Here is a 12,529-nt window from a genome sequence, read left to right as displayed (position 1 = left end):
ATTTGAAAAGTTATTGTTTTGAGGAGAGCTTTGTTTGGAAGATTTTCACCTTTAACGCAGAGAAAAACACTGATGTTTCAAATTTTTCACATATTTCTACCTAAATTGATACTAAATAGTAAAAAAATAGTATGAAAAATGTGTTTAATAAAAATTCTGCGTTAAAAGGTAAAAAGTTTCAGAAATTTAAACAGAGAATTTTATGTTTCGTAGGTAAAGTACTTATTTGAAGTCACTTTAACTAAAAAAACATTTGAAGTTAAAAACAAAATGTTAATAATTAAATCTTACTAAAGGTGACAGCTGTACTTAAATGCTCGAATTTTATATATTATTTATGGAGTTTTTACTTGTTCGACGTAATCGCATGTGTTTTTTTTAATCTACCTATTTTTGCTTAGGTGCAGATATTGTTTCAGGCTTGTGTAATAGTTTTATGATGTTAAAATGAAGGTATTTCTTCGTGGCTCTAAATTGCAAGGAAACACACTTTAAGTAGAAACTAATGGCGAAAAAATTGTTTTATACGTAGAACCGTTAATGTAATTTTAATCGTTAGCTGCGAACGTGGCGACCATTTCTAGAGCAAATAAGTTTTCAGAGAAAAAAAAAATTCTTTTATTATCGTTAAACTTTATGCGGATGTTAAGTGGTTAAAAGCTGATATTTTTTAGCAGTTATCCATTATTTTATATTCGCCGTGTTTCTAAAAATAGTAAAATATATCGACTAGTTAGAGTAATAAAAATATTATCTTTAATATGCTATACTTTTTCCGAAATGCAGCACTTTTTACGCCAAACTGTTCAGGATTCAAATTCAGCAAAAAATTTAATTCAAATATTATCTTTCGAAAATATAATAAAAATTTTAAATTTAATAAAGGACTCCTCAAGTATCAGCAATTTTTAATAACTTACTGATCAATTTAGACTAGCAAACCTTTTCTTGTGGTCTTAAAATTCCTTTTGAAAATAATACTTAAATTATCTTTATTTATGAAATTTCAAGTTTCTTGCATTATTATAAACATAACCTCATGACACCAGACAGAAAATTGCCATTTTTACTTAAAAATATGTCGACTCACAAATGTCAGCTTTTAAAATATTTTTAATTGCTTAAAAATAAGAATTTTATTTTTTTAGCATTTGTTTACATTTTTTAAAATATTTTTAATTGCTTAAAAATAAGAATTTTATTTTTTAGCATTTGTTTGAATTTTTTAAAATATTTTTTAGTGCATTTGGGTGATGAAAATTTTTTAACCAGACTCAAATAAAATGATATATGACGTAAAACTGTTCAAAAGTTTACTTAAATCGAATCCTTTCTTTCTTAAAATTTTTACATTGTAATTAAAATCCTGAAATAGCGAGGACATGTCCAATTATATTTTTATGTAGACAATCGTTTTGCTGAAGCAATCTCACCGTTAGTTTTTTTTGGTTTTGAAACCATATGTTGTAAATGGTTAAAAAACCGAATAATTTTGTTTTCATGTTTTTCTCAATCTTAAGGTTAATTGGATGGACAGACTGCTGCCGGTTCTCTTAAGATATTTTTAGAATGGAAATTCGAACAGTGCAGACAAAAAAAAACTTTCAAAATATTATTTTTAAGGAGTAAAGTTGTACTGAATGTTATCCTATGAACTGGAAGATTAGTATAAAGACATTATAAGTTATTTGCATGGAGTTTAGAGGATAAAATGTTTTAATTTTCACAGCATTATGTTGACAAATTAAGAAGAGTGCCGGTACTAATTGTTTTAAAATTATAATTTCATTAATCCTTGGATATGTAGATTTTATGGTACTGAAACTCATTAATCTGATTCGACATCCAAGTTGTAATATTTTAAGAGCTCCAACGAGTCGGAGATAAGATATACTTATTCTGGGAAACTAATTTAACTATGTCCTAGTAATTTGGACTTAAAATCTGGTGGGGCGTAATTTGAATTTGATTATTTCCCGCAGTCAGTGTTAAACTTTTAATCAAAATTCCGTCTTATATTAAGAAAATCCGGATTTCAGACATTTAGATTGATTCTGAATCTTAGCGAAGGTCAATTGGATTTAATTCTCGATTGAAGTTAAGCACACTTTTAATTCCTCTCTCCGAGGTTAATTTTAATTGGAAGATCGCTCGATATCTATTCTTGTACATTGAAATTTAGATTAATGACATCATGTCATTCAGGAGGTGGTGTAATTTTAATTGCTTTGGGCTTAATATAGTTACAGTTATGGTTATAAGAGTAATTTACACTTATTTCAGACATTTCGAAAAATGAAGTGAGTCTCGGGATTCTTATTTTTTAGAAGTACAATAGTTCAAAAAAAGCACTTATAAGTGTGCAAATTGGTGAAATTTTTTTTTTACTTCAGTAAAATTTATACAGAAATGTATGAAGAATTTTCACTTTAATTATAGAACAGATCAAAAGACGACTTTTATCAATGCGCAACAAAATGGCAACACTCCGGAAATGACGTTTTCAGCGCCACGTCACTGAAATAAGTTAACTATTATTTAAATTGATGGGTTAATTGTTTTCTTAAACTATTTTAATTTAAATTTATAAAGTTCTTTGTAATTGTTTGGTTACTTGTTTTATTTTTATATATAAAACAAGCATATATGCTATTTATGCATATAAGTTAATTGGGTACTTGCACTTCAAGAGGAAGAGAATCACAGATACCTACACATGTGACTTATGACGTAAACCTTAACTGATTGTTTGTAAGCATAATAACGTAAATTTGTGCTAAGTTTCTCCACGTTAGTTAGAATGTTAATTAACGAGAAGTTGATTAAATGCAGCTCCGCGTCGAACACCAAATTAGTTGAAATGTAATTCTTTCTCGTCTACAACGTTTACATAACTTAGATTTATTATTTGTTTATGTATTTTATAGTAACCATAACATATTTTTGTTCTCTGTACCTGGCAACTTCTATAAATAATTAGTTTGTTTATGTTCGACATGGCTTCGTGCCTGTTTTTGTGTTAAGTAAGAAATACATCGTGAAAGAATTGAAATCTTTGTGAAAGAATCTTTGCGAAAGAATATAGAATGAGTCATTTAAGAATTGATGCTTGATATGCTTGGCTTACTCGAAATGGAATGGAAAGAACAGTTGCTAACGTAAGCAAATGACACGTTTCTACAACCAATCAGGATCGAAATACCCATACTATGTCGCTTGTATTCCATTCTTTAAGGATATCACGTGTTAATGAAGATAAATATATTATGATTTATTTTAATTATTTTTATTTCTAGCAACTAAATTTCTCTCTTCCTTTAAATAAAATACATAGTTATATGAATAGCATACATCATTACAACTTTTAAACTAAAGAACAATTTTCCGAAAAGCGTTATAAAAGTAGCCTTTTTTTATTTTTTTTTTGTTCATGAAAGAATTTAGTTTAGTACAGAATAAACAAGAATATATAAGCTCATTAGAATAAAAATAAGCTGTGTAGTAAGTGGCATATTTAATAGATAAATTGTTCTATTTCATTTTGGAGAAACGTAAAAATTTCTTACAACTATTGAGGCCAATAACGCTTTATTAATTTTGTTAATGCCCTTAACGGGTATTAATATAATTGGCCCAGTTTTAATTAGTACAAAATGTACTAATGTTGGTACGAAATATTATATTAGTTAATTGGTACCTTAATTAATGGTATTTAATAATAATAATTGATACCTATTAAAACTGTACCAATACTGGGCATTTTGAGTATAAGTACTAGATAGATTTTTTACAGCCCTCGAAAGGGTGAAGTACAAAAGAAAATTGCTCGAATTTGATAATTTTGACTATCATGAAATAGGGTCGAGTAACAGCGTAATCATAAATTGTACTGAATACAGTTAATTTTTATTTTTATTTTAATTTTTTAATTTTTATTTAATTTTTAATTTTAATTTTTATTTTAATTTTTTAATTTTTATTTAATTTTTAATTTTAATTTTTATTTTTATTTTTATTTTAATTTTTATTTTATTTTTATTTTACGTATCAAAAAAGTGCATTGTTTAATCTAATTACTTAAGCCACAGGAAGGAACAATAAGGAAAAAAAAATTAAGACAAAAATTTAAATTACTTAACCTTTATTCATTGCGTCGGCTTTTTTTTCCCCCTCCCCGTACGAAAAACGAGAATTCAGCGAGTATATTTCATTTTATTTTACAGCCGACCCAATTCTTAGTTTACGAATGTCACTGTTCTGATCCGTAGCTTTGTATTTTTGAACACAGCCCAGCAGACAAGGGAACTCAGAGATCAAGCATTGGGACAAACTAGTCTTCGTGGAGGACTTTTTTGATGGAACTAACTCACATTTACGTTACATGGATTGGAAAACAAAGAAAACTTTCATTGGATAGGTCAACGCAACTGGATTTTAACCATAATCTGTAAATCACTTGGTATATTTAACGTCAGCACTGCGGTTGGGGAGAGCCAGGAGCATCATTCATATCAGCCAGCCAACGCTGGGATTCGAACTTGGGTCACCTCAATGGGAGGCGGACGCTCACTGCGGCGTCTCAGTTAGTTTATGAATAATTGTAAGGCTAAGGTTTTAAATGTGGTTATGCCAAACATACATAAGTGTTATCCATCACTGAATACTCGTTGAAATTGGCCGGGTCTGGATACAAGGTTTTGGTACAAGTAGTAGAGAAGTACAAGGTTTTGGGACTAAAAAACCGGCACTGTGTAGTAATTTTTTTTGCCAGTTCCAAGTTATGATTATCTAACTAGGTAGGCCGAGTAAACGGTACATCTCCAATTTAATGCCTTTATAAGCGATCAGAAAATAGAAGCACAAAATATATCTCGGAATATTTTTATACTAAGATAGGTGATAAAATGAAACTTTATCTGAAGCTAAATATTAGGCCCTATCTGCTGCAATAAAAATCGTTCAGAAGACCGCTGTATTTGTACAAAACAGCACGCAAAGCCAATATTTGAGTAGCAAGTCTACGTCTTTACGACGTAGAAGACTTTAATAAATAAATTTCCGTGAAAACTTAAATGTATCTTGCAACAAAGTAATAAATGTTGGATCATTTTGGATAAGTTATTGATCTCTTGTATAGAATGTCTAGTAGGGAGTTCTATATTTCCTCATTTAAAAGAGGAAATACTTCTCAGAATTTTTTGTTAAGCCATTTTTCTCAGAAGTTTTTGTTAAAGAAAAATTTGGGTTTAAAGAAAAGAAGAAATTGTTAGTGCAAATAAGTATACTATTCTTGGATAGCTTTCGCAATGAAGCAAAGTGTGCAGAAATATAAATAATTATTAAAATATAAATTTTTTCAAATGCTCGCCTAATTGACACTTATCATTCAGGTATTAGTTGGGCAGATTTGTTGGCCACTTTAAAGGGGCACCATATCAGGTAGGCCAACGTTGCTCTTACAGTAAGGACAGATAGTACAAAGAGTGAAAGAACATCTATACCTTGTGCAGGATTCGAACCCAGGACCTTTCTGATGCCGCAGCTCCCTGTCCACTAAGCAGTCTGGTTGGAAAAACTAATTGAAAAATATATATTAAAATATAATATATAAATATAAAATGTAAATGTAATAATAAATATGAAAATATTTCATAAATGTATTTAAGTATTGTTATATTAATGAGGAAAAGGCTCGAATATATTAAAGTTCTTCATTTGATCCGAAAATGATATAAGATCGGAAGGATTCCTTTAAAAGTATCATTATTTTAAAAGTAATTTTCAAACAAGGCACTCGACAATAAGTGTACACTAAATTTTCATAAATATTTTAACAACTTAATTTGATAGAAAGCAATTATTGATTTTGATTTTACTTTGGTTTTGAATATAATTCTGTTATTATGCTGACCAAACACAAATTCTGTTTCCATAAATAATTCAAGTGTATACAGGGTGTACGAAAAGTTTGGAAACCGTCAAGTATGCCAGGAAATATACATCGGCTTGAAAAAGTGAAAATAAACGCATTAACGCATGGTTAATTATAAACCACCGAGTTTATAATTAACCAAGATATTCGATTCGATCTTCACCCCTACCCCTTGGAGGTGAAGTGGGAGCAATATTGAAATTTTAAAAAGTGAACCTCTATTTGTAATTGCAGATTTGGATTCTTAAGAAAAAATTACTACTATTTGACTTATAAGTTTATGTATTTCATTTCACAGATGGCGCTGTAACCAAGAAAATTTAGATAGGGTTCAAATGGCTTAAAAAGGCAATCTTGCGACCCACTAAATTACGATCATAAAAAAAGATATGTTTCAATTTTTTTAATCGAATTTTTTTAATTTCTTCTTTCGAAAAAAAACAACAACAGCATCGAAGCATTTTATTTTTATTTCTGGAAAATCCAAATCTGCAATAAAAAAATAGGAGTTCATTTTTAAGATTTAAAAGTTTCCCCTTTCCATCCAGCTGGTGAGGGTGGAGTGAGTTTGGTATCATTCAATTATTTAAAAAATAAATAATGAACCCGTCTTTTTTCGCTTTTTTTGATTCGATGTATATTTCTCGACATACTTCACTACTTCTTGACTTTTTAGAACCTGTATAGGATTTTTCGTGATAATCGCCGTTAATGAATACTTTTAGAGATAAAAATCTAAATTTTTTCGAAAGAACAAAAAGTATGTTAAGCAAGGGTTGCAAAATATTATTTAAGCTCTAAAAAAAAATCAAAATATGACGAATTGCTCTAAAAGAAGAAAGGATTAAACGCGTTACAACCGTTATTAAATGTATTAAAACATGATTGAGTACCATAGAAAAAAGATACTCCGTGAAAAGCGATTATTAGATACGCTGTCAGGTTTCATGCGACATCTAAACATGCCTTGATGTTTTTACCTCTGGTTTTCCTCTAAAGTGGTTCGTTAGATTCTGATAACGTTTTTTTTCCATGCTTAAATATTATATTACGGCTTTAATCGAATTTTTTTAATTTCTTCTTTCGAAGAAAACAACAACAGCATCGAAGCATTTTATTTTTATTTCTGGAAAATCCAAATCTGCAATAAAAAAATAGGGGTTCATTTTTAAGATTTAAAAGTTTCCTATTTCCATCCAGCTGGTGAAGGTGGAGTGGGTTTGGTATCATTCAATTATTTAAAAAATAAATAATGAACCCGTCTTTTTTCGCTTTTTTTGATTCGATGTATATTTCTCGACATACTTCACTACTTCTTGACTTCTTAGAACCTGTATAGGATTTTTCGTGATAATCGCCGTTAATGAATACTTTTAGAGATAAAAATCTAAATTTTTTCGAAAGAACAAAAAGTATGTTAAGCAAGGGTTGCAAAATATTATTTAAGCTCTAAAAAAAATCAAAATATGACGAATTGCTCTAAAAGAAGAAAGGATTAAAAGCGTTACAACCGTTATTAAATGTATTAAAACATGATTGAGTACCATAGAAAAAAGATACGCCGTGAAAAGCGATTATTAGATACGCTGTCAGGTTTCATGCGACATCTAAACATGCCTTGATGTTTTTACCTCTGGTTTTCCTCTAAAGTGGTTCGTTAGATTCTGATAACGTTTTTTTTTCCATGCTTAAATATTATATTACGGCTTTAATCGAATTTTTTTAATTTCTTCTTTCGAAGAAAACAACAACAGCATCGAAGCATTTTATTTTTATTTCTGGAAAATCCAAATCTGCAATAAAAAAATAGGGATTCATTTTTAAGATTTAAAAATTTCCCATTTCCATCCAGCTGGTGAAGGTGGAGTGGGTTTGGTATCATTCAATTATTTAAAAAATAAATAATGAACCCGTCTTTTTTCGCTTTTTTTGATTCGATGTATATTTCTCGACATACTTCACTACTTCTTGACTTCTTAGAACCTGTATAGGATTTTTCGTGATAATCGCCGTTAATGAATACTTTTAGAGATAAAAATCTAAATTTTTTCGAAAGAACAAAAAGTATGTTAAGCAAGGGTTGCAAAATATTATTTAAGCTCTAAAAAAAATCAAAATATGACGAATTGCTCTAAAAGAAGAAAGGATTAAAAGCGTTACAACCGTTATTAAATGTATTAAAACATGATTGAGTACCATAGAAAAAAGATACGCCGTGAAAAGCGATTATTAGATACGCTGTCAGGTTTCATGTGACATCTAAACATGCCTTGATGTTTTTACCTCTGGTTTTCCTCTAAAGTGGTTCGTTAGATTCTGATAACGTTTTTGTTTCCATGCTTGAATATTATATTACGGCTTTTAATATGTTTTTTATACATATTTTTGTTTGCACATCATATATATGTATATATATATATATATATATATATATATATATATATATATATATATATATATATATATATATATATATATATATATATATATATATATATATATATATATATATATATATATGTATATATATATATATATATATATATATTAACAGGGGTTTTAATAATATAGATTAAGAGTGGTGATTATAAAACATCATGTATATAAATCTACATGAGCCTACAGAAAAAAAAATAATTGAAAGTAATAATGACCATAAATCTTTAATCTTTTAAGGTATACCTTCAAGTCATTAATTTCTTTGGCCTCGTTCAGCGAAAAGGAACGGTATGGCCTATGACCGCAAATGTGCGTCCGATGCAAGCTATCGGTGGAGACTATGGACGCCGACAGCTCTGACTGTGTGAGTGAACAGGCAGGGCGGTCTGGTTCCAATACCATCGACTTACCAAAAAATTAATTAAAAATGTGATTTATTGCATTTGAAAAATATAATAGCCGATTAAGAAAAAAAATTAAGTTACAGTAGAGAACCGATTATCCGGAACGATCGGGACTATCGCTATTCCGGATAACTGATTTTTCCGGTTTTCTGAATCGCTACAAAAAGCCGTTTTTTTAGTGCTAAACCCAACTAAAAAAAAAAAAAATTTGGAAATGATCTTAAAAATAAGAAAAAACGATGAGGTAATACACTAATGATTATTTCTGAAATGATGGTAAGGTAAACATCTTTCAAAAAAGAAAGAAAAATCCTAAAATCTTATGAGGAAAAAAATTTTTTTTTTAAAAATTGCGGGAAAATTTATCGAATTTCGTTCCGGTTTTTTGGTTTTCCGGTTTTCTGATTTCCGGAAAATGGTTTCTGTACTGTAGTAAAATAGCCGATTATAAATTGTATTAATTTATTAAGCGCATTTTTAAGTACAGTGCGCAAAAAGGAGAAAAAATAATAATAATAAAAAAAAACGAACCACGTTGGATAATTTTTGGTCTAATGATCGGATCTTCACATTCCAGGACTTAATCTTAATGGCTCGAAAGGGTGAACTAAAATATGTTAATCATTAAATGCAGACGATATCAAACGTATTTTCTATGACTAAACATACCTTTTTTAGATGGATCCAGATTTCTGACCCACAAAATATAGAAAGCAGCTGCAATCTGGGAAATATGGTTCCAATAGTTTGATCAGGAGAGCGGTTCAAAATTTTGACCCCTTAATGTTAATTTTACGTTTTGCGTATTTAACTATGTCTCAAATTTTTTTTAAGCGAATTGAAAATTTTTTGCACATAATTATAAAAATTATTTGTCCAAATATAATTCCATGCAAAAATAGCCTTTATTAAATATTTATTACTTTTTATTATTTTATTTGATAATGGTCTAAAAATTTTGAATTGTAAGGTACAATTTTTTGTATCTTTTTAAAGAACATAATTTTACATTAATATAATTTTTTTTAAAGAACATAATTTTACATAATAAAATCATCTTTGAACAAACGAATTTTATAATTGTGTGAAATTTTTTTTCAATTCGTTTAAAATGTTTTTGAGGCATAGCGAAATACGTGAAAAGTAAAATTAACATTAAGGGGTCCAAACTTTGAATGGCTCTTCTGATCAAATTATGGGGATCATTCTTCCCAGATTGCGCCTACTCCCTATATTTTGGGAGTCAGAAATCAGAATCCTTAAAAGTCATGACAGACTGTATACGGAACTTATGTTTGTTATTCGGGATACAACTTAGAGCAATTAGAAGTCAAAGGGCAAATCTCAACCTTCAATATTATTGTTTAACTTCGATCTTTAACCTTAACCTCAACTTTTAACCCTACCCTCAATCTTTAACCTTAACCTCAATTTTTAACCCTACCCTCAATCTTTAACCTTAACCTCAACTTTTCATCCTACCCTCATTCTTTAACCTTAACCTTAGTTTTCAACCTTAACCTTTGCCTAAACCTTTAACCTTAACCTTTAACCATTACCTTTAACCTTAACATTTAATCTTAACCTTTAACCTTAACTTTTAGCCTCAACCATTAACCTTTAACCTTAATCTTTAAACTTAACCATTAACATTTAATAATAACCATTAACCATGACGAGATCAATATTGATAGAAAAAAATACTCTCTCTCTACCGATCACACTTTATTACAGCGAAGCGCTTTAACTTAGAGCAGTTAGTAGTCAATGAGTTGTCATTAACCTTAATATTTAACCTTAAACATTATCCTTAACCTTTAACCCTAAACTTTAATCTTAATCTTTAACTATGAACTTGAAACATTAGCCTTTGAAAGTAAATCTTTTAAGGTGCTTTTTTTTATAATTCCAAGAAATAATCTTACTTAACATTTTCCCTGTGTTTATTTTTTTTTTATCAAAAAATTTTTTAAAACAAAAACATTAATGTTTTTAAGTCAAAACTGTTAAGCTGTATTTTTTAACTAATTTTGTTTTGTTTAAAAAAATTAAAGCTTATTGTTAGAGAAAAAAAACGTCACGTCCTTACTTTAAAAAAGTGTTAAATATAAAAAAAGTGTAAAATATAAAAATACTAGTTTAAAACACTTAATAGTTTAAAAACACTATAAATAAAAAACTAGTTTGAAAACTTTTATAGTTATTGAAAATACTTTCTACTTACAATTAAACTTATTTAAGTCGTAAAAATTTATTGACTTCGTTTAAGCATTGTTTTAAGGGAGGGATGAATTTAAAGTTTTCATTTAAAATGAAATATTTATTGCTCTAAATTGTGACACAATGCAATTTCGCAGAAAAATTTTACAATTATTTTAACTACCTATGAAGAAAATGCGGCTGTGTTAAAGTTTTAAATATGGAATAAATAATAAAACGATTGATAAAAAATACTAATTAATTAACTTCTTTTCCCTAGTATCATAATTAGATAAAAGTTTGAGATATATAAAAAGAGTAAAAATGTACTACTTATAGCGTTCAGAAACATCATTAATTTCCATGGATTTCAGTGCTATAAAATGTATGGTGAATAAAAAATTTAATTATTGCATATTCAAAAGGATGAATTTTTTTTCATGAATGTAAATTTTTTTAATGAACGTCTTAAAATATTTTGAATATAAAACATTGAATATGTCAAATAAAACTAAAGAAATATTCTGGAAAATATAGTTAATTTATGTGATTAAAATTTTTAACTACTTTAAATTTATTTATTACGCAGTTATGAAAAATATTTAATGGATTTTTTTTTCATTTTAAACTGAAAAATTCGTGAATTTTGAAAAATAAGCTTTGGCAGGGGGCTAAGTTTTCTCCCTCCAATGCGCCATTGGCAACCGATTATTTAGGGTAACCGAGAATGTTTTGTCATAAAAAAATGCTGTGCTTTAAACCAAACTACCATATTTTTCCTATAAATGTGAGTTTTCAGTCGACAAATATCAACAAAAATGTCAGTCGAAAAAATCGAACCGACAATTCAGTCGGCAAAAATGAGCCGTGGTGACTCAGGTGATAGAGCGCTCGTCTCTGAATGAGGTACCCGGGTTCGATTCCCTGGTCGATTCGAATTCTGCATTCGGCTCGCACCGACCACGGTGCTGACGTAAAATATCTTCAGTGGCAGACTGATCATGGGTTAGAGGATATTTTCCTCCACGTAACGCAAATGCTGTTTAGTTCCATCAAAAAGACCCCCACAAAAGCGAATTTTCCCCAATACGTGATCAAGGAGTCCCCTTGTCTTCTGGATCCAGTTTAAAATTACAAGGCTACGGAGTTGAGCATTGGTAGCCGTAAGACTGTTAAGGAGAGACTGTTGGCCTTTTGCACCATGCGTCATAAATCATTCACCTGACTTTTAATGTACATACTCACTGTACATAGTACATTTTTGCATTGTACATTGTACATCACTTGTACATTTTTACGTTCTTTTTGATCATACATTTACTGTGTTGAAAAAAAAATATTTTCCTAGAACTTGATACCTTAAATACTGTTCTGTCAGCTGTGATTGTATTCTGAGTTACAAGCATCTTATATTCAACCATGTGTGATTGTTTCTTTTTATTTAACTTTGTACCCTTACTGAAGATGCGACATCAATATCTCTTCTAATTGATATTGTTTAGATTCATTGTAATGTTTGTTTGTATTTAGTTCATTTCAAAGTAACGTTGTTTTC

At 29.1% G+C, this 12,529-nt stretch overlaps 1 protein-coding gene across 1 annotated transcript in view; it reads right to left on the bottom strand.

Moving 5' to 3' along the window:
• Positions 1-5,571, bottom strand: part of LOC107449465 (sulfotransferase ssu-1) — a 37,116-nt gene extending 31,545 nt beyond the window's left edge. The window contains exon 1 of the mRNA XM_087149912.1: positions 5,502-5,571. The gene's annotated coding sequence lies outside the window, so the exon portion shown is untranslated. The remainder of the gene's footprint in view (positions 1-5,501) is intronic.
• Between the last annotated feature and the right edge of the window lie 6,958 nt (positions 5,572-12,529).

The sequence above is a fragment of the Parasteatoda tepidariorum genome, chromosome 8 (genome assembly GCF_982258835.1).
Source record: "Parasteatoda tepidariorum strain Cologne lab strain chromosome 8, Ptep-v5.0, whole genome shotgun sequence".
Classification (NCBI taxonomy): domain Eukaryota; kingdom Metazoa; phylum Arthropoda; class Arachnida; order Araneae; family Theridiidae; genus Parasteatoda; species Parasteatoda tepidariorum.
Note: the sequence above shows the minus strand (reverse complement) of the source record. Positions and strands in the feature narration are given on the sequence as shown.